Here is a 6,199-nt window from a genome sequence, read left to right on the forward strand (position 1 = left end):
AGAGGCACGGAGGAACACAATGAACTAAATCTAGAGGCAGGACCATAAGCTCAAGAAATGCTGAGGACAGCAAATATGTCCTCCTAGCTAAAAGGAATATGTGTGTAAGGGCAAAAAGAAAAAAAAATGAGGATAGCTTGCTTCCAGGTGGTAAAGAAGCTTGAATATTAACTTAAGAAGTTGGATCTTAATCATCAAAAGAGGCAATGAAAGTTGGTTAAGTGGATAACTGACATGTTGGTAAAAACAATTGTTAAAGAAAGATAAAAATCATGACTATCCTCCAAGAAAGAAAATAAACATTCATAAAGATGATATTGTGATGGGGCCCACAGTCACTTCATGGCCATCCAGAATTATAAGGCTGTCTGCAGAGATTTGAAAAATGGCAACAAATGAAAATGTCAGCATCTTTAGTTCAGCATCATTGACTGTGGAGTATGTAGATTCACTTTTACCTAAGAATCCCCTGCAATAGCTATTTAAAAATACATGAAACTATATGTTGAATAATTATACAAAGTTCCAGATCACAACATGAGGATCCTTTATAGTTCATGAAGCCCTTTATTTCTTGTTCTGTTTACCTGGATTATTATTTCAATTTATGCCTTACAAGAAAAAATACAAAATTCAAAAAGACAAACCAGAAACATGGGAAAACCAATGGAAATGTTTAAAGTACTTTTCTTTAATCACTTCTGTATCCAGCTGTGATTAAAGAAATTTGATTGGTGGTATCTATTATTTTACAGGGTATTTCAATATTTTTTATGATTGGGAAAGAACGATAAGATGGCATTCGCTTTTCACAAGATGCTTTGGGTGTGCAGTCATTGAAGATACTTGACACTATTTTCCACATAAACTCTTTTTTGTTGTTGTTGTTGAGACAGAGTCTCACTCTGTTGCCCAGGCTGGAGTGCCATGGTACAATCTTGGCTCACTGTAACCTCCGTCTCCCGGGCTCAAGCGATTTTCGTGCCTCAGCCTCCTGAGTAGCTGGGATTACAGGTGTGTGTCACCACACTTGGCTAATTTTTGTGTTTTTACTAGAGATGGGGTTTCACATTGCTAGCCAGGCTGGTCTTGAATTCCTGACCTCCAGTGATCCACCCACCTGGGCCTCCCAAAGTGCTGGGATTACAGGTATGAGCCACCATGCCTGAACTGCATAGACCCTTACACTGCTAAAGGATATATAAGTATATTCATAAACATCATCTTGAGTTTCAGGCTCCATTTGGAATGGAAGCTGAATATGCACATCCTTTGTAAACTCTAATTCTCAGAACTGGATTTTTCATTGGAATCATGCTTTTGTGTGATCATGTAATTATTCTTTGGGCATGGATGAGCACTCATTTGATAGAAACTATTGCTGTCCACTATGGTTATGATATTCTTCTCAATCCTTTAAATCTCATCCCTTTCTATGCTGGTTCTTGGCATCATGATTTCTACCACATGAACTTCATCAGAAACTGTTCATCATTTACATGGTAGAATAGAGTTTTTGGAACAGACTCTCAGTATAATGCCTATAATGAAAAAAGGGCGACATTTGAAAAAAAGACTGAATATTTTATGTAAACCTTCCTGAAAGATAAACATATTCCTAAATTGAAACTAGCAGCTAACGCTGCTTCTGGAGAACAGAAATAAGCATGTATCTTGGCTACTAAGTGATAAAAAGAACATTAACAACCTTTAATTACTTTCCTAGTGGAAACTTTTTCTATTTTACCTACAAGTCCTGAATATGTAGAAATAAATAAATACATATTCAAGTACGGTTTTCATGAGGAGGTTTTAAAGGCTATGTTGCTAAGCTGCCAAGAAGGTTTTGAGTAATAGAAGTATTAATCTATACAGCTTTTCTCCCAGTAAAACCATAGGCCTAAAGTTGACATTGGTCTCTAAATCTTGTAGATATATACTGGTCATTTCAGAAAATCCTTAATAGTGGTGTTAGCCTTGTATTTAACTTTAAACATATTTTATAATTTGCCTAAAGATTAAAATGTCATGCATTAAACCTTATCAATTGATAGTGAATGACTGAAGCTTCCAAATCAGGAAAAGCCAACACCAAGACCTTCCATTGTTCTCTAGAACTTACTGGTTTGGTCTGCTTCTGTCTCTGAAGAGTCCTTTTTCATTGCAGTGTAGTACTGGCATCTATGAATTAAAGCATTTCTTGATATGAGTGGAGTATTTTAGCCTAAAGGTTTTTCAGGTTACTTGCATTTTTTTTTTAAATTGAGAAGCTTTATTTCTGCTGTTTACCCTTTCATTTCTGTATGTCAAATTTCCATTGTCATTAAAATTGGTTTTGGAAACTTTGTGAACTGATTTGCTACATTTGCACTTTGAACTATTGAAACAAATGTTACTTTTGTCTGACAAAAAGATGATGTAACTCATAATAAAGGGAAAAGGTAGATGTTAAAAAAATCTCAAAGAACAGACACATTTATTGATTAGGAATATTGAAATGAATGTTCAAATGGAGGCAAAACTGTTATTTTAGAATAAGGAGGGCTGTCTCTCCACTGAACAGAAATTATTTGAATGTCTACAGGCAAGATTTATTTTGCATCTGTATTAGCGATCTACAAAGTATGAAGCTGTAATAATCAGAAAACTCAGTGTATAGTGTTGTGCAAGCTGAATTGAAATGGAGGCTAAAGGTCTCTTTAGGGGTGGATATGATGTCTGTAGTGTGAATGGTACAGGAGAAAGGGATGTAAAAGATGATACAAGCAAATAAGAGGCCTGGTCATAATTTCATTATTAATCATGAAATTACAAGGGAGAGTGAAGAATATGTGATAAATGTGAGTTCCTAACTTGCATTCCTATGGAAATAATAGTAGTATAGACAAATATAAAAAACAAATGAGCTTGATTTTACACAATCAGGTCTAAAGTGCCATTTAAATGAAATTGTCCAATTGCATTCCTTTTATTTACTTTCCACAGTGGGAACTGCATGTCCTACTCTACTGCTTTACTATCCGTAGGAATTTATACTCTGCTAGAATAGTGGGAGCTTCTCCTGTGAGGTGAGCTCTCTAGAGTGGCAAGCAGGGTGCAGGCAAAAGAAGGCCTACTATGTACCAGCGTATAGAGTCTTATCATTGGATAAGGCATGTTGTTTCTAGAAAGTGCCTGAAATATAAATGTTTCCTTGCAGGTAAGATCTTCCTGAGGCTAGAGCTATCAGATTGATGTGTTAAAGGAATAACAGAGCACAGAGGAAATGTGGCTCGGGGCTGGTAAATTTTGAGACTGGAAAATGATAAATATTTATTGTGTACTATTTGTGTACATGACATTCTTCTAGTTGTTTTCCTAACATTGCCTTCTATTACCCTCACAAGAACCCAATGGTATAGGTGATATTAGTATCTCCATTTATGAACAAAGAAACTGAGAGAGTTTAAGTTACTTGCCAGGGCTCACAGGCCTCCTAATGTCAGAGCCAGGACTGAGCTTGGGTTTGTGACTTCATACATGCGGCTACTTACCCCTCTCCGCTGCCACTTAGGAAGAGTAAAAGGTTCACAATGATGGCTCTTCAAGGGAAGGCAGAGCTAGGATGAAGGTTATAGCAAATGTCCTGCCCAGAAATGTGAAAGTTCTGAATGTCTGGGGACAGGGAAGGAGAAGTACACAAGGAAAGAAAGATCATTCCTAGCTGGAAATCTGGAGGTTTTGAATTCAAGAGAACAACGAAATCAAATTTAATTTTAGGACTGGGTCTTTGTACAGAGTTGTTTCTTTGGGGACAATCAACATTCTGTTAGGAGTGTGGATTATGAAACACCAGCTGTAAATTCCTAAGTGTCTTTGCTATTTACTAAGCAGTTTAACACTGTGCAATGTGCTATCTGTGCTGCAGTTTTCTCAGCTGTGAAATGGGTATGACAGCTTCATTAGCATTATCATGAGGAGTAAATGAGTTCACTTGTAGAGCACTTAGAACAGTTCCTGGAACACAGTAAGCATTCAGTGGATAATCGCTATTGTAAACAACATTCATTGTATTAATGACACAATTCACTTTCCAGAGCATTTGAGTATATTGTGGTTGTATCACTCATGGTTCTTTAGAAAAACAGACCCAATAGTATAGGTGTGTGTTTGTCTCTGTCTGTCTATCTGTCTGTCTATCTATCTATCTATCTATCTATCTATCTATCTATCTATCTAATCTATCTAACTACCTACCATCTAGCTCTACATCTGTCTGTATATATATATTTCTTTTTTTAAAAGAAAAAGATATGTATTTTAAAAGATATATATATATATATATATATATATATATATTTTTTTTTTTTTTTTTTCTAAAGTTAGTTCACATTATTGTGAAGTATTGGCAAGCCCAAAATTTGATGAGGGAGGCTGGCAGGCTAGAGACTCAGGAAAGAGTTACAGTTTCAGTCCAAAAGTGGTCAGGCTGCAGACCCAGGAAGAGCCAATGTTCAAGTTCAAGGCCATCTGCTGGAAAATTCCTTCTTGCTTCTGGTGGGTCACTCTTGTTCTATTCAGGCCTTCATCTGATTGGATGAGGCCCACCCACATTAGGAAAGGCAATCTGCTTCACTCAATGTTCACTGATTTAAATGTTAATCCCACCAAAAAGCATCCTCAGAGAAATATCCACAATGTTTGATAAAATATCTAGACACTGTGGACCAGCAAAGTTGACATATAAAATTAGCATCAGTTGACATATAAATTTACCATCAAAGTGGTAAATCATCTTAGCCTTTGCATCACAGGCTTTGACTACTTGGACCACTTATTTTGTGCCATAAAAAAAATATACTTATAATTGGATGTCAGATGTCAACTATTTCTTTAGAGAGTATGTCTTTTAGAGTACATTTGTTTCATTCTTTTGTTTCTTATGATTTTGAAAGTTTTTTTTTTCTCACCCTATGCATATTTAATTAGTGGAACAAGATGAGGTCCAGCCTTTTGGGGAGGCATTTAAAACCTTTTTGCTTAAAACACATTGATACAGTTAATGCCCTTTCCCTTAAAGCAATTCATAATGAATCCACAATGGAATAAAAACCAAACGAGGCTAATGGAAATTTATTCAGATTAGATTTTAACGTTTTATAAAAGCTTGCATGGAATCTTAGTGTTTGCCTCTTTGTTCAAAGTTTGAAGAGGTTTATACTGAAGATGATGCTAGCAATGCTGCCGTTTAAAATTTTCTTTTGTGAAATTCTTCATTGTTTTCAATCAGGCTCATTGTTGAGAATCACTGGTCTTGTTCTGCAACAGATCCCCTTCTGTATACACCTTTCGAAACACTGCAGGAACAGACTTCCGTTTGCTTATCTATTAATCATCCTGAGTCTTTATTGAGTGGCTCGTTCTTCATTCAGGGATCTCTGGAGTGTACTTCAGTCACAAGCAGTATGCTGGTTTTGTGAGTGTAATTTTGGGTATTTGTTTTACACATACAGGCTCAAATAAAAAATTATTTTCGTATCCAAGATTAATAAAAAGGCATTATCATAGCGTTCATACTTCAGCTCAAGTCCAGCATTACAGCTATCTTCCTTGTCACCTGGTTGGAAGGTCACAAGGAAGATAGCTGTAATGCTATCCTTTTTTTCCTGGGATGTTGATTTGATGTTAATTTTAGACATCATTTTTCCTTTCCAAGTATTTTAAGCTGTGAAATTAATATGTGCTCACTGTATCTAGTGAAATAAGGAAAAAATTATTGAGAAAAAGCTAATGATTTTTTTTTCTACCTTTTTGAGGAGACCAGTGCCAACAACTCCAACGTTATAGAAACACACAAAAACACGTTAGTCTTGTTCAATTTTATAAATGACAAAATGACATAACACGCATGAATTAGCAACTTGTTTTCCTCATTTAACAATTCACTATGGACAGCTCTATAGGTCAACAGATAGACGTATTTCTTATTTTAAAAATAACTCCTGTTAGAGCCTGGGTTCTCACGAACAATCTAAGATAAGGGTTTTTCTGCAGACCGTTTATTCTAGAAAGTGATCCCAAGGACCAGGAGTAGAGGATTGGAAAGAGTGAAGCAAGGAAGAGGGAAATTCAACTAGTGGCTCAACAGGAAGCTGCCAGAACTGTGGGAAGCTGGGGCTTTTCCAGAGCAGTGCAGATTGCACCTTGGAGGGATCTGCCC

At 36.2% G+C, this 6,199-nt stretch overlaps 1 pseudogene; it reads left to right on the forward strand.

Moving 5' to 3' along the window:
* The first annotated feature begins 385 nt into the window (after positions 1-385).
* Positions 386-850, forward strand: LOC101038025 (methylsterol monooxygenase 1 pseudogene; annotated as a pseudogene).
* The last annotated feature ends 5,349 nt before the right edge of the window (positions 851-6,199 follow it).

Source organism: Saimiri boliviensis, chromosome 3 (genome assembly GCF_048565385.1).
Source record: "Saimiri boliviensis isolate mSaiBol1 chromosome 3, mSaiBol1.pri, whole genome shotgun sequence".
NCBI classification, from domain to species: Eukaryota; Metazoa; Chordata; class Mammalia; order Primates; family Cebidae; genus Saimiri; species Saimiri boliviensis.